Genomic DNA, 25,318 nt, shown 5'->3' with positions numbered 1-25,318 from the left:
AGTGCGTATGAAATCTGGGCCCTGTTAAAGATGAACTGAGGTGTATTAAACATTTGAAGAGTTTATCTGAGCAAAAATCAATTTGGATTGGGCAGTGCCAAACTAAAAGCAGTTAGGAGCCTTCTACTAGCAAGAGTGCAGGGAAAGACCTTTCTAGAGAAAAATTAAAGCAAAGTAAAGAAATTTTTTTAAAGATTTTATTTATTTCTTTATTTTTCAGAGAGAGAGAAAGTGCAAGCAAGCACAAGCAGGGGGAGCAGCAGGCAGAGGGAGAAGTAGGCTCTCGGCGCACAGAGAGCCGCATGCAGGACTCAGTCCCATGACCCTGGGATCACAACCCGAGCCAAAGGCAGACGCTTAACTAACTGAGCCACCCAGGCCTCCCAAAGTAAGGAAATTCTTGATTGACTAGGCTGAACGCCCAGTTGGCTGTTTGTGAGTGGCTCTCCTCAGGTTTTGATTTTGTAACCTTGAGGCATTTGTAGGGTGAGATTTTGGTTTGCCTACATAGGTCTCTGCAGCGTTAGAGCCACGAGTCAGTCTAATGGCCTCCTTGTTTAAATAATTTAACAGACCCCAGAAGATAGGAGTTGGACCAGAAGGAGGAACACCAGTAAAGCAGAAACAAACTTTGGCAGTAGACTAGGAGGTGACTCATGGAGGAGCAGGAGTCACATTTCCATGGAAAGGGGACTCAGAGCCAAGGAACGATCTGAGGAATTCTCACTGTGTCTCTGGGGGAAATGAAGGATGGCTGTGTTCCAGACTGGGTCCTGGCATGGGTCCTGGCATACAGAATCGAGCCCTGTACCCTTGTGGCAGAAAAGCGAGCGGTCGTGCGGGGACCCACAGCCTGTGTGAGTGGTGAGGAAGCGGCGAGAAGCTGCACTTCTAGAGACTGTTCAGTCAGTAAATCTTTTTATTGGGCATCTACCAGGTGTGGGGCACTATTCTGAGCACTTCGGATCCAACATGAATGAAACAGACAAAATCCAAACTGTCATGGAGTTTTTAGTCCAGGGAAGACGCTAACAAAAACAAAGGCAGGAAGTAGATACAGTTGTCCCCACTTACACTCAGTCTTGCTTTCCATGGTTTCCATTAACCGCGGTCTGCTGTGGTCTGGAAGCAGATGATCTTCCTGAGGTAAGCTCAGAAGGCCCATAGTAGCCGAACGCGATGACGCAATGGTTCGTCCATTTATTGTTGCGTCCCACAGGCATTTTATCATCTCACATCACCCCAGGAAGAATAAGCCTGTGCAATAAGACTTGGTGAGAGAGAGAAAGCCCACATTCACACAACTTTTATTACAGTGTATTATAATCGTTCTATTTTGTTGTTATTGTTGTTAAGCACTCCTAAGAGCCAATTGATAAATTAAACCTCAACAAGAGCTACGCACATATAGGAAAAAATACCATGTGTAGGGCTCTGTACTAACCTTAGTTTCAGGCATCCGCTGGGGATCTTGGAATGTATCCCCTGTGGATAAGCGAGGACTATAATATAAAATATATCAGAATGTAACTTCTATGGAGGAAAGATGTGTAGGGAGGGAGGACAGGAAATATTAGGTGAGAGTGGAGCAGAGTACAATTTTAATAGAGTGGTTATAGAAGGTCTTTTTGGGTAGATGATAACAAAACATGGACTCGACGGGGAAGGAATGGACCTTGTGATCGCAACCATTCTGAGGGAATCCCAAGAACACAGGCATTGGGAGCATGTCTGATAGAATGGCTTCATTCTGTCATGCCTGAATTCTGAAGAAGCAGGGAGATCCCTCTGGGTTCTCTCCTGCCACTAGAACAAATTCATCTTAAGCAGAACTGCTGTTTTAAGCCTGAGCTATGAAGAGATTGCTTTCCTAAACCCAAACCCAAGTCCTCAGAGGCAGAGATGGTGACCGTGAAGGAGCCAGCCAGGTGGTCAGCGCAAGCATTGTGGGGAGGATGGATGTCTTGAGCAGCGGTGCCCAGCTCCAGCACTGGAGGTGGCTGCAGAAATTACCAGCAGCCACGGCTTCTGTGTCAAGAAGACTTATAAACCTGACATTTAGGAAAGTGGAGGGCAGCTGGTGGAGAGATGGGAAAAAGAAGATTTATAAAAATTACCCAGAAAGGGTGAGCGAGGGAGTTGCTGTTTTTGAGTTTCATACCCAAAGCTGTTATGGCTTGAAGAAACACCTGCAAATCATGTAAAATCATTATGAGGGGAGGGGAACCATCTACTTCTAAAAAGGCGATTGGTGGATTATAGAAGGGTGGTTATTCCATGATACTGTATCATTTTAAAACTCAAATTTTATGTAAATCCTCACAGAAATTCATCTTCTAGATTTAAAATGCAGTTTTATACATCCTAATTGATAGAGAAGTTTCATAACTTTCTATTTTTCTTGAATGGAGTTATTGCTTATTAATTTTTAATATGAACTTTAGATTTCTTCTTTTTGATTCTCCTCAAAGATTTTTGGGATGAAAAACCAAAAAAATATAGCTGGTCCTCAGTGACTAGTGCTTTTACAGAACTTTCCTTACTTCAAATAATATAACACACTCCTTTTTGTATGAAATGCATGACTAGAAAACAAAATTTAGTGAATCCAGGAATACTGAGTGCTAACCAGAAATAATATTCTAGTCAGAAGTAGCACATCTTGGGAATTTTAATGATTTTTAAGATTTTATTTATTTATTTGAGAGAGCTAAAGAGCGAGAGAGCCTGAGGAGGGGGTAAGGAGCAGAGGGAGAGGGAGAAACAGATTCCCCGCTGAGCAGGGGACCCCCTCCCCCGACATGGGGCTCCATCCCAGGACCCTGGGATCATGATCTGAGCTGAAGGCAGATGCTTAACCAACTGAGCCACCCAGGCACCCCAATATCAGAAATTTTAAATAAGATATCAGACTGTGACATTAACATTGAGCAAAAGGCCAGAAAATGAGGAACCTATGTAAAATGAACTACTATTTTATCTTACCATTTGTTTTATTTTGCAAGACCACTAGAGAATTGGTTTCAAAATAACTTATACATTAGACAAATTATTCAGAGGGATGGAATTCTAGTCAAAATAAAGAATAGTATTCATTTTATATGTACAGGATGCATATGTTGTAGTTCAGAATGTGTTATCGAAACTTTTCTTGCTGTCTTTATTCTCCACTATGATTTCTTCCCTTTTAGTTTTAAAGACTTACATTAGATATTTTTAAAGTATGCTATGTATTTTACAAATTATCTAGAATAATTTTCTCTCAAATATCATCTTACCATACTACCTAAAATATTAATAATAAACTACTTTGATGCTGGTAGAAGAAAAAGAAAAATTTGGATCCACATTTTCATGTATGTGCCTAGATAAAGTCCATATGGTTCAAAAAAGTTAAACTGAAAAGGAAACTATGAAAAAAAAAAAACAGAAGAAAACACGGAATTACATCTCAATAGGGAAATCATCTCTCAACAGCTAGTAGAGTGAGAGGAAAATCGGTAAGGACATAGAGTTCTCAAACAACGTTCTCAACCAGCTTAACCTGATTGATACGTACTGAACATGCCACCAGTAATAGCAGTATGCATATTTGCTTTGCAAAGACATTTAAAATATTCACCAAGACAGGGGCGCCTGGGTGGCTCAGTGGGTTAAAGCCCCTGCCTTCGGCTCAGGTCATGATCCCAGAGTCCTGGGATCGAGCCCCGCATCGGACTCTCTGCTCAGCAGGGAGCCTGCTTCCCTTCCTCTCTCTCTGCCTGCCTCTCTGCCTACCTGTGATCTCTCTCTCTGTCAAATAAATAAATAAAATCTTAAAAAAAAAAATTCACCAAGACAGAAAATGATACTCTGAACCATAAAAGAAATTTCAACAAATATAAGGAATTGAAAAAATCATACGATGGTCTCTAACCACAGTGGAGTTAAACAAGATATGAATGACCGGGAGATATCTGGCTAATCTCCAAATCTTTGGATGAAAGGAGAAATCCCAAGGGAAATGAGAAACTATTTTTATTTCAGTGAAAATTGGAATGCAGACTATCAAATTTTTTGCTAACTCAGTATTTAAAAGGAAATTCATAACATTAAATGTTAATGTAACATAAATGGAAAAGCCTTAAGTCAATGATGTAAGCTTCCACCTTAAGAAACTGAAAGAAGAGCAAATTAAGCCCGAAGAAAGCAGGGAGACGGGAATGACTAATATGGACTCCTCCAGAAAAAGGGAAGAAATATGAATTCCTAATATCGGAGTCCATAGAACCTGTGGACACTAAAAAATAAGAGACATAATTTCATGCTTATAAATTTGACATTGATGAACAGGTAAATTCCTTGGGAGACAGACTAGTCAGGTTAACTCAAAGTATTCCAGCCACCTATGTAGCAAAATGCGTGCATGCTAAAGAAATTGAATTCATAGTTATATCTCCTAGCAAAAAAAAGCCTAGGCTTACTTGGACTTCACTGGTGACTTCTTTTTTTTTTTTTTTTTTCATATTTGCATATTTTTATTTTTTTTAAATTTTTTATTTTTAAATAAACATATAATGTATTACTAGCCCCAGGGGTACAGGTTTGTGAATTGCCAGGTTTACACACTTCACAGCACTCACCATAGCACATACCCTCCCCAATGTCCATAACCCCCTCCCCCTCTCCCAACCCCACCTCCCCCCAGCAACCCCCAGTTTGTTTTGTGAGATTAAGAGTCTCTTATGGTTTGTCTCCCTCCCGATCCCATCTTGTTTCATTTATTCTTTTTCTACCCCCCAAACCCCCCACGTTGCATCTCCACTTCCTCCTATCAGGGAGATCATATGATAGTTGTCTTTCTCCGATTGACTTATTTCACTTCACTGGTGACTTCTATCAAACATTTGAGAAAGCAATAAAACCAATTCTATATACATACTAAAAAATGATAAAAAGAAAAAGGAGAGAGCATTTCCTGATTCATTGATGAGTCCAATATTATCCTGATACCAAAAAGAAGAAATTATAAGAAAGAAAAACTACATACCAGCATTTCTCAAAACATAGATACCAAAACCTTTAAAATACATCAAATTGGATCTAACAATATGTAAAAATTGAAGGAGTTTGTCATGGAACCCACCTTAACACTTAAGACTGTATCAAGAATCCTCCATATTAACAGACTAAAAAGGAAAAACCATTTGAACATCTGAATAGATGCAGTAAAGCATTTAATAAAATCCAATGACTATTCACAATAAAAGCTCTCAATGAAGTAGGAGTAGAATGGGAGTTTCTTGATCTGCAAAAAATGTACATCCTATTTGAGAGAGGAAAACAAACGTTTCTCAGTAAGATCTGGAGCAAAGTACAGTTGTTTGTTCTAATCTTTTCTATTCCAAATTTTATTGGGGGTTATAAGTAGTGTAATAAGGCAGGGCTTTTGAACCTTGGCACTATTGGCATTTTGTAATTCTTTGTTTTAAGTGTGGGGGGAGGAGTTGAGCATTACAGGTTGATTTGTAGAGTCCCTGGCCCCTGCTTACCCCATACCAGTAGCATTCTCCTCCTCTACCAACAGTGAACCAACTGAAAATGCCCCCTGACATTTGCAAAGTCCCTGGGGAGATAGAGAAGCACAATGGCCCCTTCATGGAGAACCACTTTAATAAGAGAGAGACCTAAAAACTCAAAGATTGAAAAAGAAGAAGTATTCTTGGTGAAAGTGATCTGGGGGGGGGGGTGCCTGGGTGGCTCAGTGGGTTAAAACCTCTGCCTTCAGCTCAGTTCATGATCCTAGAGTCCTGGGATCGAGCCCCGAATTGGGTTCTCTGCTCAGCCTCTGCCTTCGGCTCAGGTCATGATCTCAGGGTCCTGGGATCGAGCCCCACATCGGGCTCTCTGCTTAGCAGGGAGCCTGCTTTCCCTTATATCTCACCTGCCTCTCTGCCTACCTGTGATCTCTTTCTCTGTCAAATAAATAAATAAAATCTTTAAAAAAAAAAAAAAGAAAGAAAGTGATCTGGGCATTAATAGTCTTTAAAGGCTCCCTGGTGATTATAATATGCAGCAAGGGTAGAGACCTAGTAGAGCCTTTTGCAAATCAAACACAGCTCTCTCCTGCTCTGGAGCCCTCTTCATTAACCAGGGAGAATACTTATATTATTTTTATATGCAGGAACAGCAAAAACGATAATTGTTTATCTTTCAAACACAGTATTTGATAATTGCCAAACATGCCTTTGACTTAAAATTTCTTTCCATGTCCTACTCTAGCCTTGAATCAAATTTGAGTAGTAATTACCCCCGTACAAGAAATCTGCATGCCCACAGCATAAGATTTATTCTCCATTTACTGTAGACATAGATTTTTATTTTAAAGCAATAAGAATGGACATTATCTATTTGTAACTGTCTTCAAATTCATTAAATCAATGTTCTGCCTGATTAAAACCAAAATTAAGACGTTTTTTAAAGACTTTAGAACTGCATACATCTAAACAGCACAGTAGAGGGCACTCTTCCTCCATGTTAATAAAGACAGACGACTAGTTGGTCAAAACACTGAAAAATAGTCATATTTACTTTTATTTTAGATTGGAAAAGAATAGTGCTTCTAGGCAGGTCAAATGAGGCTGTGTTCTCACTCTAGAAATACGTTATACTATCCTCTAAATTTGAGGTTCAACAGAGTGCAATCATATATTGATTTTTATAATATATTTGTTACATGCCAAGATAGCCTGGCATGTATATCCTAGCATATTTATCTGTCTGTCTATCTATCTGATATATGTATGATATCTATCTATATCTATATATCTATATTGATATGTATCTATAATATCTATTATAATATATATAATATAAATACAGATAGATAGATAAATCAATCCTCATATATATCCTTGACCTGGTGATACAGCAGAGAGCAGACAGTTAATGATGCCCTGTCCTCAGTGAAGCTACAATTTAGTGGACAGAGACAGAAAAGAAACAAATTCTCAAATATGTCTTCTGCTGTATAGCAATAGGTCTTATAAAAAGAATAGACCAGAGGGGCGCCTGGGTGGCTCAGTGTGTTAAGCCTCTGCCTTCGGCTCAGGTCATGATCTCAGGGTCCTGGGATGGAGCCCCACATCAGGCTCTCTGCTCAGCTTCCTCCTCTCTCCCTGCCTGCCTTTCTGCCTACTTGTGATCTCTCTCTCTCTGTCAAATAAATAAAAAAATTTAAAAATTTAAAAATTTTTAAAAAAAAGACTAAGGCCAGAGAGGATAGCATTTGTGGGATGAGGGATTCCATGTTAGATGGAGCAAACAGGAAAGGCCTCTCTAAGCTGACATTTGGTCAGAGATCTAAAGGAAGTAAGGGGATGAGTCTGTGATGAACTTTGTGTCCCATTGACCCAGTCATGAGGTGCCCAGATACTTGGCTCAGCACAGTTTCTGGGTTATCTGTGGAGGTGTTTCTCGAAGGAATTAGCATTTGAATCGGTAAACTGAGTAAAGGAGTTGGCCTTCCTCAGCATGGGTGGGCATCATCCAATCTGTAGAGGGCCTGAGGGGAGCAAAAATGTGGTGGCAGGTTGAATTGGCTCTCTCTGTCTAACTGCTTGAATTGAAATACCAGTTTTCTGCCCTAGGACAGTGATGTACACCATCAGCTCTCTTGGTTCTCAGGGCCTGGTACTCAGATGGGAATTTATGCCACTGGTTCTCCTGGGTCTCCAGCTCGTAGACAGAGTATCATGGGACTTCTCAGCCTTCAGAATCACGTGAGCAAATTTCTTAAAAATAATTCTCAATTATACACACACACACACACACACATCTCCTACTGGATTTGTTTCTCTGGAGAATCATGACCAATGACTAATACCCTGGATGTATCTCTGGACAGATCCAGCAGAGTCTTCAACCAGAGGGAAAAGAAGCTGTTGGTTTTTTCAAGGCTTTGTGAGGAGGCCAGTGTGGCTGGAGAGGATTGAGAGGGATGGAGAAGTGTAGGAATGAGGGAGAAAGGTAGTAGAAGCATAGATCACCTAGAAATTGTGGTACTTTCATTTTTCCTCTGGGTAAGATACGGTGAACTGACATGATTTGTCTCACATTTTAAGAGGATAGCTTTGGCTGCTGAGTCAAGAAGAAACTGAGGATGGCAAACCTGAAAGGAGAGGCCAGTGAAGAGATAGGATAGTAATCCAGGCCAGAGCTGATGGTGGTAGTGGTGAGGAAGGACTGGATTTGGATATGTTTGGAATATGAAGCCAATAGGAGAATAATGGATTTGATAATGGCTGTGAGAAAATGAGAGAAATTGACTCTCATAGGAATTGCCATTTACTGAGCTGGGAAATGCCCTGGGAGGAGGCGTTTGACTGGGAAACAAGAGTTGAGCATGTTCCCTTTTGAGATGCTTATCCTATTGGCCTGTCAGTGGAAGTTGTCAGGTAGGCTAGTCAAGTTCAATAGAGAATTCATGGCCAGGGACATATATTTGCTATGAGTCAGCACATGGCTACATTTAAAGACGTGAGAGCCGACGTGATGACATGAGGTGTGAGTGTAGATAAAGAAGGCATCTGACAGGATAACTGAGTCCCAGGATGTTCCATTGTGGAGACGCATGAGAGGTAGGGAGGAGCAGCAAAGAAGATGAGAAAAAGACCAAAGCGAGGCAAGAAGTCCAAGGGCATCCATGACGGTGACGACGTCAGCCTCCTTTAATCATGCAACAACCCGTGTCTTTCTGATAATGTTCCCACAATATAATCATATTCTTGTGAATGTTGTAGTGGATGCTTAAGGGGCATTTCTCACCAAATTGTGCATTCCCTAAAACAGTGACTTTCCACCAGAGTGAATTTTGCTCCCCAGGGGACGCTTGGCAATGTCTGGTGACATTTTGGGTTGCCACACTAAGGAACATCAAGAGCTGCTGCCATCTAGTGGGTGGAACCCAGGGGTGCCAGGCCCCATCCTACAGCACAGGACAGCCCCTTGTGACATAGGAGTATTTAGTTCAACAAGTTGACATCACCAAGTCCAAGAATCCCAACCTAGAGGATCTGCATTTCAAAATGGAAGAAAAAGTAGTGAGTTACCCAGAGAAATTTTGAGAGAAGCTAAAATGAGATATTACCACATGATAGGACAGCTACGTTTTTTTAACATGATATTTCACATAAAGGACAAATGAGATCTTCAGATTAACTCAATTTGCCACATTCTTATCATCATGAAATAGGGACCCTATACCTAAGACTTAGTTATTTAACAAATATTAAAATACATGGATACCAGTGTGTGTGTGTAGAGGCTTTTTTTCGGTTTTAATCACTACAATTTTGAGATGCTATATTTAAAATTGATGTTGAATCAATTTTACAATCAATTTACAATCAATTTTATCATCAATGATGTGTACTCATTTCCTATTGCTGCTGTTATGGATTATCCTAAATTCAGTGGCTTGAAACAAGACAAATATATTGTCTTCCAGTTCTGGAGCTCAGAATTATAAAATGGATCATCAGCATTGGAGTTTTCTGGAGTTTCTTGGGGAAGAATCCCTCTCCTCGCCTTTTCCAGCTCCTAGTGGCCTCCTGCATTTCTTGGCCTGTGGCCACTTCTTCCATATTTAAAGCCAGCAGTGTAGCATTTTCAAAAATCTTTCTCTCTCTCCCTATCTGACCTCTGTTATGTGACCGTTAGTAACGTTTCCTTCCCTGACTGACTTCCCTACTCCTTCTTATGGTTGTCATGAAAAGGTGATGTACCCACAGGTTCCAGGCAAGCCGTGGTTGTCTTTGAGGGTTTGTAATTCTACCTACCGCACGAGGTAAAAAGGCATCTTAGTGAAATCAGTGTTCTAGTGGTTGGCATATTGGGGGAAAGCTGAGAAACAGATTTTCCAACTCTCTTCCATCTATTCCACCTTCAGCCTTAAAACCTCATTTCTGAAACAGATGACAAATATAATTGTAGCTAGAGGGAAATCTGGTCAGCATTTCATCTCTTTCTCAGTTCTTGCTCCAACCTGAGAATATTATATGGAGGCAGAAGGAAATCCGGCATCCTGGGCTGACATAGGCAGTTGTTATCCGTATGATTATAGTAACACTACTTGAAAAGACAAAAGTAAATACGGGACAATTATGGGGGCAAGGGAGTAGGTACAGTAATAATATTTCACTGGGCTTTAGCCAAAACCAAAATATTTTGAACAACTGAAGGATCCAATTTGATAAGAGTTTTTTGAGCTTTGGTTTTTGAGAGTGGCATTTTTCTATTCTCAGGTACAAGGATATCTGTGAATGCCTGTATTTTCGATACAGTAGAGACATTGCTAGAATGATAATAGTCTCAGCAGGTCATCGGTGAGGTTAGCCAACAGACTTCTAATGGTACATAATATTCAACCCGGGTTTGAATGAGAGGAATCATTATTTGAAATTTTGACTTCTGAATATAAAAGTACTACAAAAAAAGGTCATATTTTTATTAGGTCAAGTATTATTTTACATGAACCTTTATGAGGGCACTACAGATATCATCTGGTTTTACAATCCTTGAATCAGCGGCTCATTTAAGTCTGTATTTTATATTTGCCTCTGTAATGTTTTAGGCCCCAAGAGGTCATCAGTTACTCAAAGTAGAAAATTTTTTTTTTTCAAAGTAGAAAATTTATATAAAGCCTAACCATCCCTCCAGAATCCACACAACCCTCTGTTTTATGTTCCCATGATGAGATTCCTTAGGAAAAGAAGTTGCTGCCAAAGACCATTTATTTCTCAAGGAATTTTATAAATGATACATAGGAGCAAATCCTTTCATATTCTAGTACTAAACTGCCACAAGCTCAAAAGAATGTATAAGAACAAATAGCCACCGAATAATAATTCCACAGCTTTTAATGAAAAAACATCAACAACAAAGTTATTATGTTCTATTTCCTGGTAAGGATCACAGGTACTCTGTAGTTAGTGAAAATATTCTATGATCCTAGAATTTCTAGCTGCATGGGTTTTTATTTTTTAATGTCTTTAGTACTTATGGACTTTTAGGGTGATCATTACATGAGTCCAAAAAGGAAAGGGTGTAATTTCATTCCAGGCATAGTTTTTCCCACAGAAAGGAAACAGCTCCAGTCTCAGCAGAACCAGAGCCCCCCCCCGGGCAGGCCTATGATGGCATCTAATAGAAATATAATGGACAGATGACTGATCTATTGGACTTCCTTTGTTTTGTCAGAAAACAATGTAGTTGGTTCTGATACCAACATCCCATTAAACACTGCATGGTGTCTTCATAGGTCCTTTAACTAAAAGAAATGTTGGGAGGACCCTGGCTATACCATTACTAGTTGGGTCGGGGATATTAGGTAAATTGCTTAATTACTTTTTAACCTCGTGTTCCCTAATAGGTAAGCATATATTTGCTTGCCTGCTCATTTTACAATCCGCATACAGGATAGCTTTCCTTGGGGAGTGTGGATGCTGGGAAAACACCGGAAGTCAGGGGAGGTCATTGGTGGCCACCCCAGGCTAAGCCAAATGACAAGAGAAGGAGACAATGAACAAGAGCATGGCCAGTCTCCAATGAACAAAATACGGAGAATACAAGATAAACTGCTTGAACAAAACCAAAATTCATGGGCGTGTGAAAAAGTGGATACTCTGAAGAATGGAGTCTTAAGCATAATTAATTACTCACTACTCATAGAGACCTTGGCAGGAATAGGAGGGGGTATTGGGAGAAGCTCAAGGATTGAGCAGAATAAATAAAACAATAATGTGGTGAGCATGGGGCAATGGGGAAGAAACCTGAGTGCCAGAAACTCTCTTCCTGATTTGAAATACTTTGTGCTCCATGAGATTTACTGTATATGCAAAGGTGAGAAGTAAAAAATTAAATAAACAACACCTAATTAGAAGGTAGGGAAAATTCCTTTATTTACAGAAAAAAATTTGGGGGAAGAAGTTTTTGGAAGAATAATATCCACCTCATGTTGGAAAGTTATTAACCATTTTATACATCCACACACTTTTTGCATTTACCAGATACAGTTTTCTATAATCTAACACATCAGTAAGACATTGCAATTATATTGAATATTCAGAAAGTAGAAGGTAGAAGTCCAAAGAGGTGTTCTCTCTAGCTCTGAAAAAACTGAGTGGAACTTAAGGGACAAAGAACAGTAAAAAAGCAGAATGTATTGCAAATAAAAAATATTTTTATTGATAGTGACTTGGTGCTGATAAACAGTCTGAATACTCAAAAGATATGAAATCGAGATTGAAAATATGTAATTTATATGTAACTAAATTTTATTTGTAACTAAATTTTTGTAACTAAATATTTGTAACTAAATTTTATATGTAACTAAAACTACTGTTGCTATGTATGTGTGCTATTTCTCTCAAAGTGATGTCAAAAAACACAAGCAAGGGGGGAATAAAACCTATTAATGGGATATCTGTATCTGCTAATCAGTCTGTATTATCCATTCTTGCCTTTTTCCTTTTAGTAATAGAAACCCACTTACATGCCTTCAAGGTTCATATTCTCTCATTCCCAGAAGCAAGGTGTGGTCGTCTGACCAAATTCCGGCCACAGACATATGAACAGAAGTTCTTTTGAGTTCTAAGGGCAGGTTTCTAGTCAATTCCTTAAAAAGGACGTTCTCTGTCCTCCACTTTTCTGTTCCCTTTCCCACTCACTGGAAAGTGATGAGAGCTTGAATGGCTACCTTGGGCCCAGAGACGGAAGCCTCATGTAGTAGATGACAGATTTTGGACCTGCTTATTTTAAGATTGATAAATAAAAAAGAAAGTACATTCTGCTATATTTGAGCCACTGTATCCTGGAGTCTCTTTAGAGCAGTTCATCCTGTACCCTCATTAATACAATAACTGATTCCAGAAGTAGAGTTTTTCCTAAAAATGTTCTAATATAAAATAATAATAATAATAATAAATATAAATAAATTAAAATTGTTCTAATATATGGCATCCTGCCTTAATGACAGGTGTGCTACAAGTAAGTAGGTATTATAGGCTGAGATACCCGTAATCCATTATACGGTAAAACAGTAAATAAAACTCTTACCAGTGGTAACTAAGAAGGCAGATTAGATGCCTGCTAAGGTTGAGAAAGTGCAGAATGTTAATGTGTGCTGGGGGTTCCTTGCAGCTTTTAGCAATGCGCTCTAAGACAGAGATGAAGTCAGGCGGGAATTAATCAGTTTAAAGCAAAGATGAAAGGGGATCTAAGGCTGCTCTCTTCTCAGCAGGTGGCCTTTAATCTAAATTGACTAAGGGATTAGTAACTTGGAAAAGCCAACTGTTTCTATAAACAAAATAATAGTAGATAAAGTTGTAGCTCAGGACCTTATTCCGGAGCCTTCCTTTAAGTGTTCTCAGCCAGGAATGTGAGCCAATCCAAAATCAGATTAAGGGTGTTTTTCCTCTCATCGTAGCTGCTCTTAATTTAAGGGAGAGAGGGATGATTGTTACGGTGATATCTAGATAAAGCCTCCAGTTGCGGTTTCTTTCATATACAACTACCAGGAACCAAGTAGACAAGGAGCCAATTCTGATTTTGAGCCAATTATACCACTAAAGAACTTATAAGTCTAGTCTACAAATATCTGGGATTATTTAGCCATAAAGCACCGCCTGAGATCCTCTCAGCAGAAAGAAACTCACGCTAAATTCTGCTCAAAACATAGAACTCGGGGCGCCTGGGTGGCTCAGTGGTTTAAGCTGCTGCCTTCGGCTCAGGTCATGATCTCAGGGTCCTGGGATCGAGTCCCACATCGGGCTCTCTGCTCAGCGGTGAGCCTGCTTCCCCCTCTCTCTCTGCCTGCCTCTCTGCCTACTTATGATCTCTCTCTGTCAAATAAATAAATTAAAAAAAAATCTTAAAAAAAAAAAAAAAACATAGAACTCCTTGTCTATCATCCCATCTAGCATGGAAAAGAAGGGATGCTCTCCAACATGCATAGGAGCTGTGTCCCCGGGATTTTCACCAGAGGAGAGTTTCCCAAAGTGCAAAGCCAGAGACCAAAATGACAAGGAGCTTTTCAGAGAGAAATGCAGGATGGGGTACTTGGGTGGCTCAGTCATTAAGCATCTGCTTTCGGCTCCGGTCATGATCCCAGGGTCCTGGGATCGAGTCCCACATCTGGCTCCCTGCCCTGCGGGAAGCCTGCTTCTCTCTCTCCTACTCCCCCTGCTTGTGTTCTCTCTTTCACTGTGTGTCTCTCTGTCAAATAAATAAATAAAATCTTTTTTAAAAAGAGAGAGAAAAAAGCAGGATTTCATTAAGAAACTTTTTCCACCTCTAGTGAGGGTAGTCTTCACCCTTTCTGTCCAGCAAGATCTCAGCGCTGCTCTAGACAAGTGATTCTGTAGGTTTCCCATTCTTTCCATGTCCAAGTAGGAAAATTTCTTATGGTTTTCCTGATTCTATTTCATCGCTGTATGTCAGGATATTTGCACTTGTGTGTGGGGACTTGGCGACTGGAGGCACGGCAGTGAACTCCGAGTTGCTCCCTCTTGGAAAGGACGTGTGTGGGATGAAAGAGACAGGGGATATTTGTGTTATCATACAAATACATCATGGGAGAAGCTACTTAGGGTACCCTAGTGTTCAGTATCCCTTCATTCCTTCCAATCATAGAATCAACCAAAATTTTAGCGAATACATGGCTAATGAGGTAAAACGGAAATTTCTCAGCCTTACTTGGAGCCCATCGTGGCCACGCGACTCAATACTGATGTTTACCTAATAGGCCTTTACCTACAAAGGAATCTTCTTGCTACAGAAGTTTAATCTGTATACTAATGAAGATGGCACTTGGGCACTAGACAAAAACAATATAGGAAAACATTATTTCTAGGAATAATAGGAATGAAAAATAAAAAAATATTTGTAAGGATTAGGCAAGCTTTTGTTTAAAGCTGGTGAGAAGGAATCAGGGTACTTTTTCATAAAATTAATAATGAGCAAGATTAGTGACTCAGTGTAAATTGTATTTCACTATGTTTCTGTAGTTTATCTAATGGCTTTTTCTTATCTCTGATTTCTAGGCATGTAGAAGGATCTCAGTTAACCTCTATTGAATGGCAATCTCAGACAGGATAGGTGGCAAGATGATAAGCTTGTGAAAGCCTAAAATGATTATTCAGTTTGGTTGTGGAGTTGTAACCTGCCCAAAAGAAGGAGAAGAGAAGAAAGCATAGCAATATGATTTCTGAATGCATCAGAGCAATAACATATGATTTCAGAAGGCATCAAAGAAAAAAAAATATGATATGCTTCCCTACGAGAAAATACAGCCAGTCAGAAGTGCTCTGCTTTGGAGAGCGATTTAAAGATTTTATTTATTTATTTGACACACAGAGAGAGAAACCACAGGTAGGCAGAGAGGCAAGCAGAGAAAGAGGGGGAAGCAGGCTCCCCGCTGAGCAGAGAGCCTGATTCGGGACTCAATCCCAGGACCTGAGATCATGACCTGAGCTAAAGGCAGAGGCTTAACCCACTGAGCCACCCAGGCACCCTGGAGAGCCATTAGAGACTGACTGTACTTATTCCAGCATAATTCTAAATATTCCTATCTCCTATCTCAGTAGCTTCTAGAATTATTCTTCACGCCACCTACTCCTCCTTCTGGTAAAGAGAATGGCCTCTGTACTGTATTTTTAGGAACGTTTGGCCTCCAGTAATGGTGAGAAGCCCGCTATAGATTGGAACATTAAGCATCGGTCCACCAGGCTCATCATTCAGCTTCACGGGAGCTAGACCAGCCATTTCCCAAAGCTCCATGCTGTGAACCCATGCTGCTGTGTAGAGCAACCAGCCCTTTGACTACAAACAGTAAGCTGAAACCTACTTTCAATTAGAAGGGGGAAAACCCTAACGTGCATTTTAAGCCTGATGCATCTGAACAGGGTTTGGATTCAAAGGCGCATAAGCCCAGCATATGTAGAATGACCATTCATTCCAGCTGGCTGTTGTCCCTGAGTAAGACAAACAACCTGGGTGGGGGGGGGAATAGAGGCTTATAACTTCATAAGAAAAATGATATAAAGGAAGCCATTACACCTATAAAAAGTGCTTCAACTCCAGTCTTCTTTAGGGAGTGGCTAAAATAAAATATTTCACTTGGCAATACCAAGTAAAAATCCTAGGGAGGGTGTGGTGCGTCTGGAAGTCTCAGCCAGTGCTGGTTCAAGTTGCAACTGATAGGTTGGTTTTGAAAAACTTGCGCTTTTGATTAAAATGAATACATCCATACATACTCCAGGACCCAGAAATTTCACTCCATGGTATACACCCAACAGATATGCATACAAAAGTGCACCAAAAGATATAACAATTTTAAGTGATAAATTTATTTTTTTGCATTGGCAAAAAAATGAACACACTGATTTACGATTTCCTTGTATAATGCAATCAGTGGAAGGCAAATTGGAGGTATTATTTGCTTTGTGCTTTGCAACTTGTGTTTTTCTCTGTCATACTGACATGAATGGCAGCTGACTTATTTGACAACACCAGTCCCGAATTAAGATGTCATTTTCAGCACAGATCGGACTATGATATTTGCGCATATTTCATTCAGTCTCCATCTCTTCAGAATGATGATTTCCAATACATTTTCCTCCTAATGCCAGAATGAGAATTCAGTAGTCATAATGTTTTCTAGAACATCTGAAAAAACCTGGTCTTTTGAAGTAGTTACTTTGACAAATTCCATTTTCTTTAGAGGGATTATGTTTAAGGTTATTATGATAAAAATGAAATTATTAAAAATGCTTGATCATAAAATGCATTTCCATACTGATTATGAACAGTACTGAATTAAAATATTATTCCTGCAAATTTGCTGTGACACAGTCTGTTTTAATAATTCATGAATTAAGATTAATGTTGATGTTATCCAAATTATTCTGGCTAATGTCAACTCCCAAGTAAACAAATAAACAAGAATGAGATCATTTCAATTTTCCTAATTATCCGACATTGGCATTAGCGTGTGCTGGGATGTATTTTATAAGATCTTTCCTCCCGGGGGACTGATGATCCCTGGCTTCAGTGGAACGAGAATGACAGGGGATGGCCCTCAACTCCTTAGAATGGTCAAAGGAAGAGATGAATGGGGAGAAGTTGTCACTGAACACTGACCCACCAAAGATGCTATACAGGTGGAAATCCCTCCCGACCTCTTCCTTCTCCAATGAACTGGAAATAGCAGCTGAATAAGGAGTCTTTAGCAGCTGTATCTTCTGGAAAACAGTCTTGCTTAACGTTTTAGGTGTTTATTATGCATCACGGAGCTCATGTCAGATAGAGTTTAGGGAATAAGGTGAAAAAGGCAGGCAGGCAATTGAAGCGAGGGGGACTGTGACTGTCTCCCTCATTTTAGAAGGATCAGATGCTTCGGAAGGGAGATCGTGGCGAAAGCTGCTGCCAAGGCTCATTCATATGATCTATCTCTAGCTTGCTGCTTCTCCCTGCCCTCTGCCTATGGAAGGAGTCCCGGAGGTAATTATTATCAATGCTAACATTTTTTTCAGATACGAATTACCTCAAGGTGTCTGTAAAGTTGCAGAGTTCGTGGAATATGAAAAACAGAACTCGTTGCTAGAGAGCGTGACCCATTCTGGGTGGAGCTGCTGTGTTTTTCAATTCAGGGCTGCTGCATATGCGTTTTTGTTTTTTTTTTTTTAAATATTTTATTTATTTATTTGACAGAGAGAGAGGTCACAAGTAGGCAGAGAGGCAGGCAGAGAGAGAGGAGGAAGCAGGCTCCCCGCAGAGCAGAGAGCCCGATGCGGGGCTCGATCCCAGGACCCTGAGATCATGACCTGAGCCGAAGGTAGCGGCTTAATCCACTGAGCCACCCAGGCGCCCCTGCATATGCGTTTTGAGAGCACATTTATTGACCCACTTGTCTATGGGTTGAACCCATTTCTCTATGGATGGTAAACGGTAGACAGGGAAATATAGACTTGACCATGTCTGAGCACCACCTTCAAAAACAGGAAGCCACACGTCAGATAGCAAGACCTGTCCATGGAGTCAGGAGATGCCCTAACTGGCTAGGTCTGGGGTGGAGGTAAGAGGTGCTAGAGACCATGGGCCATTTTGGTGTCAATACATGACACCCCTATGATAGCTTTGTGGAAGGAAGGAAATAAAATCCAGAATAAGTGTCTCTGTGGTCACCAGGGGAAGAAAATGGTTGAATAATCCATTTGACTACTACTTGACCTGGAGACAGGTAACATGAGTAAACATAATACAAACCACTGTCCCTATTCTAAACCACATTAAATGTGTTTAATATGGTGGTTGGCTAAAATGGCACCATGGCAAATCCTGGCCATTTGTTGCCCCGTGCATGCGAGGTATACAGCCCCCCGCTTTATGCGGGTCACACCACACTTAGCCTTGGACATTTTATAGATGCTGCCTGCTGTATGTAAGTATGTGGTATGCACGATGATCTCACGTGTTCAGAATCAAATGGGAATTAACAAAAGCTAAGTGTTCAGAGCAGGGTTATTCTCAGGTTTGGGCCTCATTGTTACATTGGCTGCTGGGATTTAAGGGGTTTCATAAAACTGCTAATGCTGTTGCTGCTGTTGTTTTAGGGAGATGCCCTGCCTGTAGATCACGGCACACTTGCAGGGCTAACGTGTGCGGGCTATGGGGCCAGAGACGGAGGAGTCTGGGGGCTCTCTGCCTGTGCTCTAGGCTATAGCAGATCATGGCTGGATTGGTGCTTACAGAGCCCAGAAGGCAGACTTGACAAGTAATTTCCATTTTTACATAAGGGAATAATACTTTCGGGGTCAGTTTCCCAGGCAAATCATGCAGAGATAGAAGCATCTGTTGTCCGATTGGAGGCACAGATCCTGGGACTGTCAGTCTGGGTGGCTCGGGGCGCCCGTGGTCGGGGTGGAAGTAAAAGAAGCTTTGCTTTTCCTGAACATCTGTAGCCATCTCTGAATACAAGATATCAAGAGTACCCTGGTGTTCTCTCTCTCTCTCACACACACACGCACACACACATTTTGTTTTGTCACGGAGAAATCACCTTTATTTTCTGGTTATAAAAATGTAACCTAATTTACGTGCCCCTCACCACCACACTAATCTCAATAATGCAAACTAAAGAGGAAAAGACCCCGCTCCAGGAAGCCTCTGAAGTAGTTCCAGGGCTGGTTGAAGTTCTCTTGAGAAGGCAACAAAAGGGGGTGTAATATAGAAGAACAGAGAGCAGGCCTTCCCCCAAATCTCCTCTTCGCAGAAGCTCCTGTATTTCCCACTTCTCTTCCCAGCCTCCAGCCCAGTTCCTGCTCTTACCATTACTCTCCTTTTCGCCCTTCAACATGATCAAGCCCCAAAGCAACAAAAGCAAACAAGCAAGCGATAGCTGGCCAAGCTGAGGGGAGAGCCTTGCCTCTTTAGAATGGTGAGGAAGTCGGGAGGATTGTGAATCAGATAATTTAGTTGTAGTTATTTTATTACTCTCATAAATTGTCTGTTTCCTAAGGCAGCCATCACAAACTACCACAAACTTGGTGGCTTAAAACAACAGAAATTTATTCTCTCACAGCTCTGGAAGCAGAAATCCAGAATCAAGGTGTCCTCTGGGTCACGTGCACTATGAAGACTCTAGGGCAGACTCCTTCCTCCTCTTTCAGAGTCTGGAAGTCTTCCTTGGCTCATCACCAATCCTTCACAAGGTCTCCTTCACTGTCTTTTCTTCTTATAAGGACACTTGTCACCAGATTTAGGGCACGCCCCATTAACACAGGATGATCTGATTTCGAGAGCCATAGTTATATCGGCAAGAATTTTTTTTTGAAATAAGATCACATTCACAGGTACAAATGAATACTACAACTCAAATTTCCTTGTATAACTGTGCACAGAGTGAAAGCCTCAATGGAGATTGAGCCCTGCATGGGGCTCTCTGCTCAGCAGGTAGCCCGCTTCCCCCCTCTCTCTCTCTGCCTGCCTCTCTGCCTACTTGTGATCTCTCTGCAAATAAATAAGTAAAATCTTAAAAAAAAAAAAAAAAAGCAACCATACAGTGGTGATCAAAATAGGCAGAGTGTAGTGGAAAAGTCAGAGCATTAAAGAAAAATTATATCACATTTCAAACAGTCAATCATACTGAGAGTAGTAAGGAGGCTAATCTGAAATTTGAGGGAGAGTAGGATAGGAGGGCCTCACAGAAGACGCTCTACAAGAAGTAACATTTAAGCTAGACCTGAAGAACAAGTAGATGTTAGCCAGGCAAATAAGCGTCATGAAAAACTGTTGCAGGGGTAATGACAAAAGGTCCTTCCAGAAAATGTTTCATATTTCAGGAATTCAGAGAAAGCTCCTATGCTAAATGCTATTATTTAGTCCATATATAATTTTTTTAAAAAAGATTTTATTTATTTGTCAGAGGGAGAAGGAGAGAGAGCACAAGCAGAGGGAGAAGCAGAAAGAGGGAAAAGCAGGCTCCCTGCTGAGCAAGGGACCCCAGGAACATGACCTGAACTGAAGGTAGCTGTGGAACCACTGAGCCATCCACGTGTCCCTAGTCCATATGGAATTTTTACTTTTTCTTATGAACAGAATTCTGATTTTATTTAAAGGAGAAAACCATCTAGACTAAAAGATAAAAAACAAACACAAAAAATACTACATGTTTTTGCTTGACTTACAGTTAAGGGCCATTTGGCAGAGTTCTGGCCAGTGAGACATAGGCAGATGTTTAGATGATTTGGGTAAGTTTTACTCTCCTGCTACAGCTTCTCTTTTCCTTGTTGCTTCCTCCTTTCTCGCTTATCTGGAATATGGATGATTCCTATCTGGAATATGGAGATGAAGCAGCCATCTTGAAACCATGAAGTAACCATAAGGAGAAAAGCCCGAGCTGTGGGTGGTAGGGTTGAAAGCTATAACAAGGAGCCTAGGAGGTTGATGATATCGTGGAGCTAGTGTTCTAACCCTGAACTGTCAACTCCTGAATTTCTTTTTTTTTTTTTTAAGATTTTATTTATTTATTTGATAGGCAAAGATCACAAGTAGGCAGAGAGAGAGGGAGAAGCAGGCTCCCCGCTGAGCAGAGGGCCTGATTCATAACTTGATCCCAGGACTCTGAAATAATGACCTGAGCCGAAGGCAGAGTTTTTAACCCACTGAGCCACCCAGGCGCCCTACCCTGAATTTCTTGATACGGTAAATTATAATGAGCCCTCCCTCCAATTTCAGTGATTTTGGGTCACTAGTTATGTGTAATTGAATGTAATCTCATCTAGTGCAGACGCCTGGTGCATTGTGTGTGAAGATTAAGTCTCACAAGCAAGCAGAAACAAGATCAGTGGAAGACCTTAAAACATGTTAAAGAGTTTGGACTTTATCCTAGAAGCCTTCGGGATACCATGAAAAGATTTTAGGGAAAGAAGCCAGTAGTCACATTTGCATAATAGAAAGTTCCCTTGGCTGCAGGGTAGAGAATGCACTGGAAGGAGCAAGAATGGAGCAGAACCACCACTGAAGCTGGCAGCCATCCAGACAGGAACAGTAATGGTAAAAACTAGAGTAGCTGCCTCAAGGATGGAGAGACGTGAATAGTCCTGAGAGATACTGAAGTAGGGACTTTGCATATGGCTAGATATAAAGGGTGAGACAAATAGATGAATAAAGGTGATGGCAGTTTTCTGGCTTAGTCAGCTGAGCGAGCGGTGTTGTCATTTCATGAGAGAGAGCATGGAAACAGACAAACTCAGTGGGAGGAACATGAGCTTGGTTTTGAGTGTTCTGAGTCTGTGATGTCCATGAGCTCATGCGAGCCTAAGTGCTGGAACACAGATCAGGAGCTTAAGCTGTGTCTCTGGCGTATAGATCTGGGAGTCGTCATCATTTAGATGATACTCGGAACCGTAAGAGGAAATGCGGAAGCCCTAAAGGTCTGTGGAGAAAGAAAAGGTGACGGTCAAGGTCAAAGGCTGTGAAAGAATAACACTTAAAAATTTTTCCCTACTTGGGGCGCCTGAGTGGCTCAGTGGGTTAAGCTTCTGCCTTCGGCTCAAGTCATGATCTCAGGGTCCTGGGATTGAGCCCCATATCAGGCTCTCTGCTCAGCGGGGAGCCTGCTCCCCACCCCCCCCACCTGCCTCTCTGCCTACTTGTGATCTGTCAAAAAAAAAATAATAATAAACAAAATCTTCAAAAAAAAAAAAAAAAAAACAACTTCCTTACTAGAAAATAAAAGCTTCCAAGGACCCTCAGAAGAAAAGGCCAAAGAAGGAGGGAAAGGAAAACAAGACTGGATTGTGGTATCTGAGAAACCTGGGGGAAAGAAGAGTCTACAGTCTTAAAGCTGCTGAGTGATGAAGGGAGATAAAATCCAAGCACTGTCTGTCGGATGCAGCTCTGACAGTCTTTTGCTGACTTCTGTGAGAGCAGTTACACCGTGGGAGCTCAGGGGCTGAGGAGTGAGCATGAGGTGACATCATAGAAAGAGCTAGTCCAGGAAATTCCTGAAAGAAGTTTGGCATGGGTTTTGGCTGTGCAGCCCCTAAGCCAGGGTCTCTGGCTCTCCCGCAGATTCAAAGAGCTATCTGACATTTTATATGTTCCCTTTCTGCTTAACTAAGTGGAACTGATTTATTTCATTTGTTGGCAGCTTCAAACCTCAACTGCTACGTGCAGACCAAAGTGTTGAAATTGAGGGTTTCCTGGAAAAAAAATATGATTTTCTAATGCAATTACCTTTAATTCTTACCTCAGCGAGGGCTGTGATTCCAGAACATTGTGGATCACGCAGAAAGTTCGGTGGTCTCAGGACAGTCCCCAGAGTGCCTCTAGTAGATAATTTTGGATATCTTAAATATCTGAGAAAGAACCAAAAGTTTCCTCCTTCCATGTATGAACCTTTTTGTTGTCAGAGCTCCTCAGGATGGCACGTGAGAAATCTGGTGTCCTGGTCTCTTTTAGTCGCTTTAAGTTATATGCATAGAAGACGCACAGGGAAAAGCAAGCAAATTCAAATTTTAGTGTTCTATGTATTTGATTAAATAATGTATAGTGTGTTTAGCACTCACCTCATGAAGGAAGATACCATGCAGTGAGATCTATTGTAACAACAGTTAAAAAACATTTTGCGTTTTCTACATTTTTTTATAAATAGGTATGAATATGCATCTCATTTCCCCAGAGCTTAGTACAGTGCTGGCAAGAAGAGACTCTATAAATATTGTAATATGTGCAGATATATTCTGCCTTTGTACACATGCATGTTTAATTCCCAAGACGTAAATATCAGGCTGCGAAAGGAATTCACATACATAACACTGTCTGTGTTTATGCCAAAGTTTTACCAGTCACATGGGCGTTCAGCTTGGTAAGGAGTCCGAATGTTCAGCCTGGATTAGAATGTATACAAACACAGCTGCCCAAACTGGGATCTCTGTCTCTGTCTACTGGCACAGAGGATTGCCAAATACCTTTGCTTCATCCTTGTTTAGTCCTCTTCTTTGATGTTGCAGCAGTGCAATTTTTATACTTTATTTGGAGTGAATTGCCTGTGAGATGAAAACACATAGTGGACCCAGTCCTAAACTGAAACCCACAAAGGCACGTTGTTTTGGGGAGTCTTGCATATGTAACTGAAGTTAGTTCATGTTCTTTATTTCCTTGTCAGCCAAGCACTCTTCAGATGACCTGATATCTTGATACCAAAAATCAAGATCTGTTAGATCCTGATGGTATTTGCCCTTCGAAGTAGAAGAACTGTAAAGAATTCAGTCAAATGTCTGTTCTTCCGAACACACCAGGAATTGTAGCACATACATCTATCCTGGAGAGCGGGCGTATAAGTTTTTGGTTTTGTTTTTACCACTATGAATGTGCTAGATTTCTACATCCTTGTATGTGGGTGAGTGTGAAAATCTTCATAAAAGAAATATGATTGGGTCGCCTGGGTCAGTCAGTGAAGCAGCTGCCTTCAGCTGGGGTCTTGATCCTTAGGTCCTGGGATGGAGCTCCACATCCTGCTCCTTGCTCAGCAGGAAGCCTGCTTTTCCCTCTGCCTGCCACTCCCCCTGCTTTCTCTCTCTCTCTCTCTCTGGTAAATAAATGAGTAAAATATTTAAAAAAAAAAAAGAAATTGATTTACTTGCATGAGCTGATTAGTTTTTGAGAGATTGCTAATGGCCTCCTTTTTTTAAAAAAACCTGCTCAATAATTTTTGGTATATTCAGTCATACAGTCATCATCAAGATCAATTTTAGGACATTTTTATCACCGTAGAAAGAAGCCCCAGACCCACTAGTCGTCCCATACCATTTTTCCCCATCCCTCTCTCTTCCCAGCCCCTAGGCAACCACAAATAGACTTTCTGTCTCTACAGATTTGCCCAAACTGGATATTTCATATAAATGAAATCATACAATAGGTGTTGTGACTCACTTCTCTCACCTGGCATGTTTTCAAGGTTCATCCATGTTACATAGTATGCAACAGGATTTCTTTATTCTTATTGCCAAATAATATTCCTTTGTGTGGATACACCACATTTTGTTCATCCATTCATCCTTTGATGGACATTTGGGTGGTTTCCACTTTTTGACTATTATGAATAAGGCTGCTCGGAACATTCATATACAAATTTTTGCATGAACATGTTTTCATTTCTCTTGAGAATCTGCCCAGGGCTGGAACTGCTGGCTTCTATGGATATTCTGTTTAACCTTTTGAGGAACTGCCAGAGTCTTCCAAAGCAGCTGCACTGTCGTGTGTCCCTAGTAGCAGCTGCATATGACTTTTTAATCTCCAAATATCTACATATTTTAGGAATTCATTGAAACTTTCAACTTCTGTATCCAATAATATAATAATCTTTAATGTTTGAGTAAAATATAAGCAAACAGAATGTCTTGTTTGGAAATTGTCATTTGAAATCCAAAATATTAAATGGTAATTGATTTTTAGAAGGCTGATTTTAATACCCATTTCTTCAAAGAAGGAAACAATTTTTTTGCTATATTATGTATAACTATACTTTGCAATTTTACAAGTTGTGTATGACCTTCAGAAGATCGCATTATATTATACTTTTCATTCCTTCATTACAAGCTAATAGAATGCCCTTCACTAACCTCTGACTAAATAAATGGAAACCCCACTTACTGATAAAAAGCAGGAAAAAACTAGAAAATAATAACCATGTTCATCGTGTATAATTTCCTTTTAAAATAGAATATGTAAAATTATTTTCCAAGTGTATTTCCCATTTATATATTCAAATAAACAG

The 25,318-nt window shown here is 40.5% G+C and overlaps 1 long non-coding RNA gene across 1 annotated transcript; it reads left to right on the top strand.

Moving 5' to 3' along the window:
* Window positions 1-270: 270 nt before the first annotated feature.
* On the top strand, window positions 271-23,872 carry LOC123951354. The gene is made up of 3 exons (XR_006820461.1): window positions 271-905; window positions 15,697-15,867; window positions 23,708-23,872. It is a non-coding gene; the product is annotated as an uncharacterized LOC123951354 (long non-coding RNA).
* The last annotated feature ends 1,446 nt before the right edge of the window (window positions 23,873-25,318 follow it).

The sequence above is a fragment of the Meles meles genome, chromosome 10 (genome assembly GCF_922984935.1).
Source record: "Meles meles chromosome 10, mMelMel3.1 paternal haplotype, whole genome shotgun sequence".
Taxonomy (NCBI): Eukaryota; Metazoa; Chordata; class Mammalia; order Carnivora; family Mustelidae; genus Meles; species Meles meles.
This window is presented reverse-complemented; position numbering and strand designations above follow the sequence as displayed.